We start from the raw sequence: 13,578 nt of genomic DNA, 5'->3' as shown, positions 1-13,578 counted from the left end.
ATCTATCGTAATTCACTTTGGAAATTGCTCTTTCTTCAATAGGTTTATGACTCCACTGTATCAGTTTCTTCTTTTTGACTACTCCAATGACTTCCAGTTGATATATAGGTTAATTTTCCACAACTTTGTAACTTTAATGTAATTGCATATCTCATTGACCAAAACTAAAATATATGTTTACTTTAAAATATAATAAAATAATAATAATCAGGCAATAATAGATCGAGTGATAAAAAAAAAAATAAGTTACATTCAGGCAAGGGCAGACCAGGCCTACCCTCACATTTAAAAAAAAAAAAAAAAAAGTTTGTATATAGGCGCATAAAAAAATTTATTAATGTATATATCTAGGTCTATCATCAATTTTTTTTTAAAAATGAGAAATATATACATATATCAAAGCTAATAAAAAAACTTGTTATTAATATATAATTCCAGACATATATCTATAAAGTTTAAAACTCTCTCTACTCTTCTCTAAATCCACTTGATTTTTATTTATTCCTTAAAATTATTTATTCTCTCTTCACTTTTCTATGTTATTCATTCTTAAAACTTTTGAAGACTAAAATTGTTGAAGCTTTCACTAATCAAGGTGTCACAATTAGCTTCGTTTTCGTTTTATCAGTTTCGTATGTATATTACCATTTCATTTTAGTTTATTTTAGGTTGAATATGCTTATTTTTTTTGAGATTTTTTATTCTAATTTGATGGAAAAAAATATAGATCTTGTGAGTTGTTTGTTGTTTTGTATCTAAGAATGTTCCTATTTTCTCAAATTAAACATAAATATATTTTCCTGAACGTTATTCTTCACTCTTCATCCACCACTTTCTTACATTTCAAACGTCACCGTTTAGCTGCTCAAAATGATTAAGTAGTTTGAGTTATTATCTATGTATACTACGAATTGTCCCTTTTTTTTATTAATTCATATTAAAAGTCAAGAACGTTGACTTAATTTAAGTTTTGGTTAACTTTAACTTAGGCTATGTCTTATCAAAGGCATGAAATTTATATTACAATCTTTAAAAGCCAAAAAAAAAATTAAAAGAAAAAAAAAAAAGAGAAAAAATAAGAAATTGTTTGTAAAATATTTTTGGTAGATTATGATTGTTGTAAACTCTTCTAATTAACTGGATTTAGTGGATCGTTAGATTCCTATGGTCCTTTGCTCTCTTTAATGAAGAGGTTTTTCACGTAAAAATTTTCTTATATTCCTTGTTAATTGATATATTTTCAACATAATTGCTCAAGGTTTTGTTCTCATAGATTTATTCAAGTAGTAAAGTATTGTGTATTGTATATTTTCTTTTAGATTATTGATATTGTATATTTCTTTTGCTTAAGGATATTAATTTTTTTTTAAGTTTTCACTAGTTGTTTGACAAAGACGGAGCCGCAGAGGCCCCCTTAGACAAAAATCTTGGGTTCGCCATACATTCAGGTGAACCCCTAAAAAGAAGTTAACTGATCGGCATGGAGCAACAAATAATCTATTAAATAATTCGATTTTATAATAACATAACATTTACTTATTCTCCAAAATAATTGTCACATGTGTGTGTCTTTTTCTCCTTGTCATATTTGCTATAATGTTCAAAGTGTTAGGTAATATATTACAAAACAGCTTGATGTTTATAATTATATTATATAACTCTGTTTGAGGCACAAAGATAAGAAATTTTACGTTCAGTTACGAAGTTGGTGACCCTAAACCCTAGAAAGTAAACAACTAGAGCTCATGAGCACGGAAAGGTACTCATCTTAACATGGGAAACAGCATTAGGTCCAATTGGCTCCCAATTATTTACTTTCCTCTCTTCTATTAATCTTATTCTCCATTTCTATCTTTCATGTCTTATCAAATCCCGCACATGACAAGTAATTTGGTTCCAATTTTTCATCAACTATTCTTCAGCATACAAATCACAACAATATAACAACATAATTACCACTAACAGTAACCTATATAACACATAATATTCGACATTGATTTAATATTAAGTTCATATATATATACGATGAAAATGTACGCTAATCCTCATCAGAAGCAACAAAATCAAGCAGCCGCCATGGAGCAAACATATGACAATAACCTCCGGCAGAGATGACCCACCTGAAATTATGAGTTCACATGTAAATCTGACTACAAGCTAGATTTATACTAATTTTTTCATGTAGGGTTGACCCACTTAGATTTAATGTATGCCCCACCTGGTAGATATAGTGGGCAATGGGGTTGGACAAAGAAGATGTTATGATGAATCCTGATCCTGATGAAGAAGAAAGAGGTAAAACAAAGATCACTTTTTATTTATCTCTCTATATACACGAAATAAACTAAAGCTATAGCCATGGCGATCGCCCGGCCCCCAAGTTATGACTACTTATATTATGGGAAATCCAACTTTTTCCAAATTCCAAAACCAAAAGGGTGAAACGAAGACTCTTACAGTCAGATGCTCATATTTAACACAACTATTTACGTCAACATTCACCAAAAAAAATAAAGCAAGAAACAAGATAAAAACGAAATCGTTGAACGTTGATTGATCATACCCACTTGCTTCTTTCTTTGGACGCTTGAATCTGGTTGTCCTCACTGGTTTCACTCTATTCATTCTCTTCTGCATCTTCTTTTGCATCAATTGGTACCGGGGAAAAAAAAAAAAAAAAAAAAAAAAAAAAAAAAAAAAAAAAAAAAAAAAGAGAGAGAGAGAGAGAGAGAGAGAGAGAGAGAGAAACTAGACAATTATCAAGCAGAAGATTGGAAAGAACTAACCAAAGACGACATGCAGATCATAATGCATCGAACAGTGTGGATAATGGGAAGCAATTAAACCCGGGGAATGAAGCCTGGTCCGAAATCATTCAAAGAACAACATATATATTTGTTGTAATAAGGTTTCTTCGAAGTATTTCGAACCAGACAAACATTCCCCTCAACTGTTCATTGTATATAAGAGAGGAGAGGAAGAAGAGACATGGAGAATTAATAGAGAGAAATAAAAGGAAGATGGAGATAGAATAGATAATGAGGTAGAGAGTTAATTTGGGCATGTATAACTTGAGTTTTGTGATGGGGTCCTTATTATATACGTAGGATTGGGGAGAGAGAGAGAGAGAGAAGTAGATGGATGCTTTGTTTTGTTGGGTCACATGACATGGAGTCCACTTTTTCACTACCTTAACAAGCCTTTCACACTAGATGTAGTCATAGAATTTTTTTTTTTTTTTTTTTTTTTCTAATAAAATTTGTTCTTCCGTTGGATAGTTAATCACTTTTCTCCCACATAATTATAAATGGCTTTTTATCCCAGAGAGAAAGTGTTGTGTCGATATTCTACTATACTGATGAAGAGGTCAACCGCAATATATAGCTTTTGAAATTAGGCACCAATAAAAGTTTACCTTCACATTTCTTTTTCAAACCCTAATAAAATAACCATATGAATACTGTTTTCAAAAATGTAATAATATACTATTTAATATTATTATTATAATATATAAATAGTTTAGAAGAGCAGGAGTGTGTCAATTGTCAATCGGTTGTTGTTCCTCTCAAGTAAAGTATATGTCTTTTGCTTGCCGCTGCGGTAAGGGAATAAAAATGTACAAGGGGAAGTGGGAGACCTTCAGCAATGAGGGCATACAGAGGTAGCTAGCGTGATGCCAAGCTTATTCCAAGCTTTAACTCAGATATTGGCCTGTTAAAGTTACAATACAACCAGAAAACATAAAGAGAAAAAGGAGGTGCGACAAAAGAAAAGTGGAAAAAGAAAGTCACTATGTAATAACTTGGAATCTTGTCTGGATCTCAGTTTGCTTTTGCCATACTACTTCTCCCAAACTATTTTCATTCCTATCTAGTGTTCACAGTTGAGTTAAGAGAAAAATTGAACCAACTTGTAAGCAGTTTACTAATGCGCTTTTGGAGGGCATAGCCAGATCTAATAAAATATTAGCTGAGAATTTTGGACTTGTAAGACTATAAGAAATTCTTGGGGAACCATATATTCTTTTTGTCAAAAAGAAGGTAAAATTAACTCATTTTTGAAAATAGGGGAAGCACAAATTTGAAGTCTTTAAGCTAGTAAAGTTGCTTTATTTAATAAAGTGACATTACATAAGCTAGTTTCAACCGACAGCTTGAAATTGTCCCAAACAAAGTAGTCTAACTGCTAATTCAAATGTATATTAATTCAACATTCAGACTATGAACACATTATTTCAAATTATTTTGGTGACTCTTGTTTCTGGTTTATATCTAGAAAACCTTGTGTTCACCCACTTACAGTGCATCAGATTAGGTAGACATCACGCTGAAAACGATGATGCCAATATTGGTTTTGCGTATCTCAATTATATTTACAAGTCAAAGCCATGTTTTAATTATTTCTTTTTGGTTGTGAATCCTGAAAAGTTTTTTAACATCTTGAAAAGCCTTAGATGAGCATCTGTGGTACTCCGTGTTTTGGAGAATAGCAATATATAGTACATCCGCACGAGATGTAAATTATGAGATGAGTTTGGAATCTACACATGTCCAAAGAGAACTTGTTTTTTTGTAGCTTTGCGATTGTACACTTGGCCAGAATGTGATGATTAAAATCTACTGTTCAGCCGGTACTACAAAACCTACTCTATCCTGGGGGTTTGTATCCATCACCATCCATCAATTAACTAGATAGCTACCCAATTGGTGGATTGGTGGAGTAACAAATTAACCAGATGCGGTAAATTTCAGAATCTTTTCTATACTTTCGTTTCGAAAAAAACTTACAGAAATGGTCCGATATATCCTCATATTTATATTGAGAAGAGATATAGTTGAATTCAACCCTGAGTTCTCTTTACCCTATTAAAGGAGATTGTATACACTTTAAGATTACAACAGTTCACTACCTTAAATCTTAAGATTATACAAATTATAGAAATATAAACCCCAAAACCATTATTTGAATTTCTTCATGCACTCTTATTTTTACAAAGAATAATTCTCTCTGAAAATGATCCCTTGACCAATAAATACTGCATGTTCACGAACTTTCTCTAGACCTTGCGCCGCCTCTTTAACACGCTAGCTTTCCGTCGGCGTTCAACTCTACGACTAATAATTTATCCTATTTAAGTTCAATGTTGATAGCATCCGATCCCACTAAAATTACCGCTCTATTGAAAGTTATTTGTTGTGTTACTTTGGTAAAACCTCGACTCCCGAGTGGACGTGTTTCACACAAAACTTTATTTACTGAAATTGTTTATTTTGTGAAAAGAAAAAAAAAAATACTTGGGACTTTTTTGTTTTGTTCCACCAAACACTATAAGTTTTAAGATTGAGATATGAATGTTTTTTCAAAAAGTGACAATTTAAAAAAAAAAAAAAAAAAAAAAAGAGTCAAGGGTCAAAGACGAACAAATATACCATCTTATCAATATAAAAGATGTTGACTAGAATCAACAGGTGTTAATATTTTAGACTCTCTTGACATCTTATGAGAAATCAAAGTCTTTTAGGTTTGAGGAGATGATCTAAGTTGAAAATAGAGGAATTGAAAAAATTGAATAGAAATAGATAGCAAAAGCAATATGTTAAAACTAATATTAAGTCACAGTGAGAATGCTCCCTCAAGTTTAATTTGGTTGCATGCGCAGCATAGGATGGAGATAAGAAAGCAATGATGATGAGATCCAGCTAAGGAAACCCTACTGTATTATCACATTCCTGTGGACACTAGTCATCGAGGATTTCCACCCATAAGATTCAACATCAAAAAGTTAAAGAATATGCATAGCGACACTTTAAATACCGCCAAACTTTGCATGGCCCAGAAATCTATATTATTTTCGAAGAAAAACTTGCACACATAAAAATAATTTATTATATAATATAGTCTCTGCACTGCAATGTATTTTGAGTCAAAATGGCTTTTAAGGGGGCCCTATGTTGTGTAAAATGCTGGCGAATAATTGATAAAGTGTACCCTCAAATAATAAATCTTAATTGATTGAAACATAATTTCTATATAGCAAGATAAAGAGATTACACAAATAAGAAAATAGCTTAAAAGTCAAGGTGCCTTTTGGAATAGCATTCTGTTTCCGCATTTCAAGCAGTGTGTATTAAAAAGTTCTTGTCAATTATATACAAGTTTTGGTGGAGATAAACATATAATATTTATTGTATATTAAAACAAGTTTTATATATTAAAGGAATCGTATCGTCGAATTTAGATGGCTTTTTCCTTTTTGTTTGTGGCAAATTCTGATTGCAGCAAATGCAAAGCCTTTACAAACCAATAATGTCTGCCTTCATAAGTTACATAGTAACTAAGGGGGTCCTTCTGTCTACATTAATGGTTCTTGTCGTCACTCTATCTTTTTAGTAAACAAACAATTCTGATGGAGGAAAGAATAATTAAAGCTTCTTGTTTCATTAATAAAATATGTATTCCACTACTTGTCGGCAAGTTTAAGTTCCCACGTATTCCTAGCCAAGCATAACTCTGAAATTCTAAATTCTCTTGTGCAAATGTTCGGTTTATACTTTCTCATATTAGAAAACTAAAATTCCGATCTTTTGCATTGGGAAACTGTGTGTATTAGGAAACTAATATAGACTTGACTTAAAATTCCTCCATTAGGAAACGTTAAAAGATAAAGGGCAATAATTTGTACTTAACTTGCAAATATAGTTCTTTTCATTTAGGTTTAATATGTAAGCATCTTATGTGTTTTGCACAAGTAGTGTTTTCAAACCCGACCCAGCCCGACCAGTTTAACCGGTCGGACTGGGAATCGAGGCCTTCGTCGAGCTCGATCACGCATTTCCACTGTTTAAAACCCAAAGAAGCAAACCCTAGTGAGGAGGGCAATGATCGGCAAGCATACGGTGGCGGAGATGTTGTGAGTTTTGGAGAGGAAGTGCCGATGAATCAAAAGGTAGAGATAGAGGTGATTTCCAATGAGAAAAACGACTGAAAAAATGTAAAAGTTGCGCAGTCACAACAGCGGGCTGTGTTGATGATTGGCAAGACGAATAGGGGGTGAGATGGGTTTTGATCAGGAGGCCAAAGGGAGTGCTTTCGTGGTGATGGGGGTGATGTTGATCCCGGAAATATGCCTATTTGGCCTAGGTTGGCAGTCGTGCATAATGGTGTTTTTTTGCGGAAAATGGTTCAATTTCGACAAGAATTGGGCAAATTTGCTATGAGATAGATCAAAAGATAAGTGAGATTTGTATTTGGTGTGTCGTTGCAGCCAACCGCCAATTTGCATTTGGCCAAATCACACGAGTGTGTTTGCTGGATTTCAAACCTATAGAGATTGATGTGTAATTTATCAGTGATGTGTTTACTAGATTTCAAACCTTTGTATATGCTGACGTCACCAATCCGACCCCTTGGTCAAACTGGTTCAACCGATCAACCTGCAACTTGGCCACTTTGCCGGGTTTCAGTCCGGGTTGGTTATTAAAACATTATATACATATAAGTTTATGTCACTCAATAAATGTCTATTTAAATTAAAGAATTTCAATAGGGTAGATATCATCTGTTTTAACTATTGTTTGATATTCTGTTTTTGGTTTTACGTAAATATATTTGATCTTCAAATGCACCTAATTAGTGGGGGGATTCAAAATAAATAAATAAATAATTGACTCAAACTTCCGTTCGCGTACAATAAAAATGTAATACAAAATTTCAGTTAAATTTTTAACTTAAAAAAGCTACGGAATTTTATTTTGTATCTTTTGAAGAGTTAATAGTGGAATATAAAATAAATATTAAGTTTGCGGAGGAAAGTGGAGAATGAGTCGTCTTCATATATATACAAAGTGGTAATTAAAGTAGTGTTGAATCTTCAATTATGGTTGATGAATCACAATCAATCAATAATATGATGATGTTGCAACTTCACGTCTTCAAAACATAAATAATTGCTGGTGAATGACAGAATAATAGTANCTACTCTTCTCTACATCCACTTGATTTTTTATGATTTTATCCTTAAAATTATTTATTCTCTCTTTCACTTTTTCTATGTTATTCATTCTTAAAACTTTTGAAGACTAAAATTGTTGAAGCTTTCACTAATCAAGGTGTCACAATTAGCTTCGTTTTCTGTTTTATCAGTTTTACGTATGTATATTACTCATTTCATTTTAGTTTATTTTAGAGTTGAATCATGCTTATTTTTTTTGAGATTTTTTATTCTAATTTGATGGAAAAAAATATAGATCTTGTGAGTTTGTTTTGTGTTTTGTATCTAAGAATGTTCCTATTTTCTCAAATTAAACATTAACTATATTTTCCTGAACGTTATTCTTCACTCTTCATCCACCACTTTCTTACATTTCAAACGTCACCGTTTAGCTGCTCAAAATGATTAAAGTAGTTTGAGTTATTATCTATGTATACTACGAAAATTGTCCCTTTTTTTTTATTAATTCATATTAAAAGTCAAGACAACGTTGACTTAATTTAAGTTTTGGTTAACTTTAACTTAGGCTATGTCTGATCAAAGGCATGAAAATTTATATTACAATCTTTAAAAGCCAAAAAAAAAATTAAAAGAAAAAAAAAAAGAGAAAAAATAAGAAATTTGTGTAAAATATTTTTGGTAGATTATGATTGTTGTAAACTCTTCTAATTATACTGGATTTAAGTGGATCGTTAGATTCCTATGGTCCTTTGCTCTCTTTAATTGAAGAGGTTTTTCCACGTAAAAATTTTCTTATATTTCCTTGTTAATTTGATATTATTTTCAACATAATTTGCTCAAGGTTTTGCTTCTCATAGATTTATTCAAGTAGTAAAGTATTGTGTTATTGTATTATTTTCTTTTAGATTATTGATATTGTATTATTTCTTTTGCTTAAGGATTATTAATTTTTTTTTTAAGTTTTCACTAGTTGTTTGACAAATGACGGAGCCGCAGAGGCCCCCTTAGACAAAAATCTTGGGTTCGCCACTACATTCAGGTGAACCCCCTAAAAAGAAGTTAACTGATCGGCATGGAGCAACAAATAATCTATTAAATAATTCGATTTTATTAATAACATAACATTTACTTACTTCTCCAAAATAATTGTCACATGTGTGTCCTCTTTTTCTCCTTGTCATATCTTTGCTATATATGTCAAAAGTGTTAGGTAAATAATATAACAAAACAGCTTGATGTTTATTAATTTATATTATATAACTCTGTTTGAGGCACAAAGATAAGAAATTTTACGTTCAGTTACGAAGTTTGGTGACCCTAAACCCTAGAAAGTAAACAACTAGAGCTCTATGATGCACGGAAAGGTACTCATCTTAACATGGGAAACATGCATTAGGTCCAATTGGCTCCCAATTATTTACTTTCCTCTCTTTCTATTAATCTTTTATCTCCATTTTCTATCTTTCATGTCTTATCAAATCCCGCACATGACAAGTAATTTGGTTCCAATTTTTCATCAACTTTACTTTCAGCATACAAATCACAACAATATATAACAACATAATTACCACTAACAGTAACATATAAACACATAATATTCGACATTGATTTAATTATTAAGTTCATATATATATACGATGAAAATGTACGCTAATCCTTATCAGAAGCAACAAAATCAAGCAGCAGCCATGGAGCCAAACATATGACAATAACCTCCGGCAGAGATGACCCACCTGAAATTATGAGCTTCACATGTAAATCTGACTCACAAGCTAGATTTATACTAATTTTTTCATGTACGGTTGACCCACTTAGATTTAATGTATGCCCCACCTGGTAGATATAGTAGGGCAATGGGGTTGGACAAAGAAGATGTTATGATGAATCCTGATCCTGATGAAGAAGAAAGAGGTAAATTCAAAGATCACTTTTTATTTATCTCTCTATCATACACGAAATAACTAAAGCTATAGCCATGGCGATCGCCCGGCCCCCAAGTTATGACTACTTATATTATTGGGAAACTCAACTTTTTCCAAATTCCAAAACCAAAAGGGTGAAACGAAGACTCAGTTTTACAGCCAGATGCTCACATTTAACAAAACTATTTACGTCAACATTTACACCAAAAAAATAAAATAAAAAAATAAAGCAAGAAAGAAAGATAAAAACGAAATCGTTGAACGTTGATTGAATCATACCCACTTGCTTCTTTCTTTGGACTCTTGAATCTCGGTTGTCCCTCACCTTGGTTTCCACTCCTATTCATTCTTTTTCTGCATCTTCTTTTGCACCGTCGAAAAAAAAAAAAAAAAAAAAAAAAAAAAAAAAAAAAAAAAAAAAAAAGAAGAGAGAGAGAGAAGAAGATAGAGAAAACTAACACAAACTAGACAATTATCAAGCAGAAGATTGGAAAGAACTAACCAAAGACGACATGCAGATCATAATGCATCGAACAGTGATGGATAATGGGAAGCAATTAAACCGAGTTGGGGGGAATGAAGCCTGGTCCGAAATCATTCAAAGAACATACATATATATTTGTTGATAATAAGGTTTCTTCGAAGTATTTCGAACCAGACAACATTCCCCTCAACTGTTCATATGTATATAAGAGAGAGAGAGAAGAAGAGACATGGAGAATTATAATAGAGAGAAATAAAAGGAAGATGGAGATAGAATAGATAATGAGGTAGAGAGTTAATTTGGGCATGCATTAACTTGAGTTTTTTGTATGGGGTCCTTATTATATACGTAGGATTGGGGAGAGAGACAGAGAGAGAGAGAGAAATAGATGGATGCTTTGTTTTGTTGGGTCACATGACATGGAGTCCACTTTTTACACTACCCTTAACACGCCTTTCACACATAGATGTAGTTTCATAGAATTTTTTTTTTTTTTTTTTTTTTCTAATAATAAATTTTGTTCTTCCGTTGGATACGTTAATCACTTTTTCTCCAACATAATTATAAATGGCTTTTTATCCCAGAGAGAAAGTGTTTGTGTCGATATTCTACTATACTGATGAAGAGGTCAACCCCAATATATAGCTTTTGAAATTAGGCACCAATAAAAGTTTTACCTTCCACATTTCTCTCTTTCAAACCCTAATAAAAATACCCATATGAATACTGTTTTCAAAAACGTTAAAATAATATACTATTTATATATATATAAATAGTTTAGAAAGAGCAGGAGTGTGTCAATTGTCAATCTGGTTGTTGTTCCTCTCAAGCAAAGTATATGTCTTTTGCTTGCCGCTGCGGTAAAGGGAATAAAAATGTACAAGGGGAAGTGGGAGAACCTTCAGCAATGAGGGCATACAGAGGTAACTAGCGTGATGCCAAGCTTATATTCCAAGCTTTAACTCAGATATTGGCCTGTTAAAGCTACAATACAATCAGAAAACATAAAGAGAAAAAGGAGGTGTGACAAAAGAAAAAGTGGAAAATAGAAAGTCACTATGTTAATAACTTGCGAATCTTGTGTGGATCTCAGTTTGCTTTTGCAATACTACTACTCCCAAACTCTTTTCATTCCTATCTATGTCTCGCCAAGCGTTTCACATTGAGTTAAGAGAAAAATTGAACCAACTTGTAAGCAGTTTACTAATGACGCTTTTGGAGGGCATAGCCAGATCTAATAATAATATTAGCTGAGAATTTTGGACTTGTAAGACTATAAAGAAATTATTGGGAGAACCATATATTTCTTTTTTGTCAAAAAAGAAGGTAAAATTAACTAATTTTTGAAAATAGGGGAAGCAACAATTTGAAGTCTTTAAGCTAGTAAAGTTGCTTTATTTAATAAAGTGACATTACATAAGCCTAGTTTCAACCGACAGCTTGAAATTGTCCCAAACAAAGTAGTCTAACTGCTAATTCAAATGTATATTAATTCAACATTCAGACTATGAACACATTATTTTCAAATTATTTTGGTGACTCTATGTTTCTGAGTCTTATCATCTAGAAAACCTTGTGTTCACCGCACTTTACAGTGCATCAGATTAGGTAGACATCAACGCTGAAAACGATGATGCCAATATTGGTTTTGCGGCATCTAGTAATGTTTCTAACAGCGTTATCTCAATTATATTTACAAGTCAAAGCCATGTTTTAATTATTTCTTTTTGGTTGTGAATCCTGAAAAGTTTTTTAACATCTTGAAAAGCCTTAGATGAGCCATCTTGTGGTACTCCGTGTTTTGGAGAATAGCAATATATAGTACATCCGCACGAGATGTAAATTATTGAGATGAGTTTGGAATCTACACATGTCCAAAGAGATACTTGTTTTTTTGTAGCTTTGCGATTGTACACTTGGCCAGAATGTGATGATTAAAATCTACTGTTCAGCCGGTACTACAAAACCTACTCCATCCTTGGGGTTTTTGTATCCATCACCATCCATCAATTAACTAGATAGCTACCCAATTGGTGGAGTAACAAATTAACCAGATGCGGTAAATTTCAGAATCTTTTCTATACTTTCGTTTTCGAGAAAAACTTACAAGAAATCGTCCGATCATATCCTCATATTTATATTGAGAAGAGATATAGTTGAATTCAACCCTGAGTTCTCTTTACACTATTAAAGGAGATTGTATACACTTTAAGATTACACAGTTCACTTACCTTAAATCTTAAGATTATACAAATTATAGAAATATAAACCCAAAAACCATTAGTTGAATTTCTTTCCTGCACTCTTATTTTTTACAAAGAATAATTCTCTTGAAAATTGATCCCTTGACCAATAATCTTACTGCATGTTCACCGAACTTTCTCTAAGAGCTCGCGCCGCCTCTTTAACACGCTAAGCTTTCCGTCGGCGTTCAACTCTACGACTAATAATTTATCCTATTAAAGTTCCAATGTTGATAGCTATCCGATCCCACCTAAAATTACAGCTCTATTGAAAGTTATTTGTTGATGTTACTTTGGTAAAACCTCGACTCCCGAGTGGACGTGTTTCACACAAAACTTTATTTACTGAAATTGTTTATTTTGTGAAAAAGAAAAAAAAAAATACTTGGGACTTTTTTGTTTTGTTCCACCAAACACTATTAAGTTTTAAGATATGAGATATGAATGTTTTTTCAAATAAGTGACAATTTAAAAAAAAAAAAAAAAAAAATGAAAGTCAAGGGTTCAAAGACGAACAAATATACCATCTTAGTCTCAATTATAAAAGATGTTGACTAAGAATCAACAGATGTTAATATTTTAAGACTCTCTTGACATCTTATGAGAAATCAAAGTCTTTTAGGTTTCGAGGAAAATGATCTAAGGTTGAAACTTAGAGGAATTGAAAAAATTGAATAGAAATAGATAGCAAAAGCAATATGTTAAAACATAATATTAAGTCACAGTGAGAAATGCATCCCTCAAGTTTAATTTGGTTGCATGCGCAGCATTAGGATGGAGATAAGAAAGCAATGATGATGAGATCCAGCTAAGGAAACCCTACTGTATTATCACATTCCTGTGGACACTAGTCATCGAGGATTTCCACCCATAAGATTCAACATCAATAAAAGTTAAAGAATATGCATAGCGACACTTTAAAATACCGCCAAACTTTGCATGGCCCAGAAATCTATATTATTTTCTGAAGAAAAACTT

General features: G+C 32.3%; 1 long non-coding RNA gene across 1 annotated transcript; it reads right to left on the bottom strand.

Moving 5' to 3' along the window:
- Window positions 1-9,522: 9,522 nt before the first annotated feature.
- On the bottom strand, window positions 9,523-10,238 carry LOC116119396. The gene is made up of 3 exons (XR_004126393.1): window positions 10,153-10,238; window positions 9,785-9,844; window positions 9,523-9,684 (listed from the first exon to the last, which is right to left on the bottom strand). It is a non-coding gene; the product is annotated as an uncharacterized LOC116119396 (long non-coding RNA).
- Between the last annotated feature and the right edge of the window lie 3,340 nt (window positions 10,239-13,578).

This window comes from Pistacia vera, unplaced genomic scaffold, assembly GCF_008641045.1.
Source record: "Pistacia vera cultivar Batoury unplaced genomic scaffold, PisVer_v2 Contig889, whole genome shotgun sequence".
NCBI lineage: Eukaryota > Viridiplantae > Streptophyta > Magnoliopsida > Sapindales > Anacardiaceae > Pistacia > Pistacia vera.
This window is presented reverse-complemented; position numbering and strand designations above follow the sequence as displayed.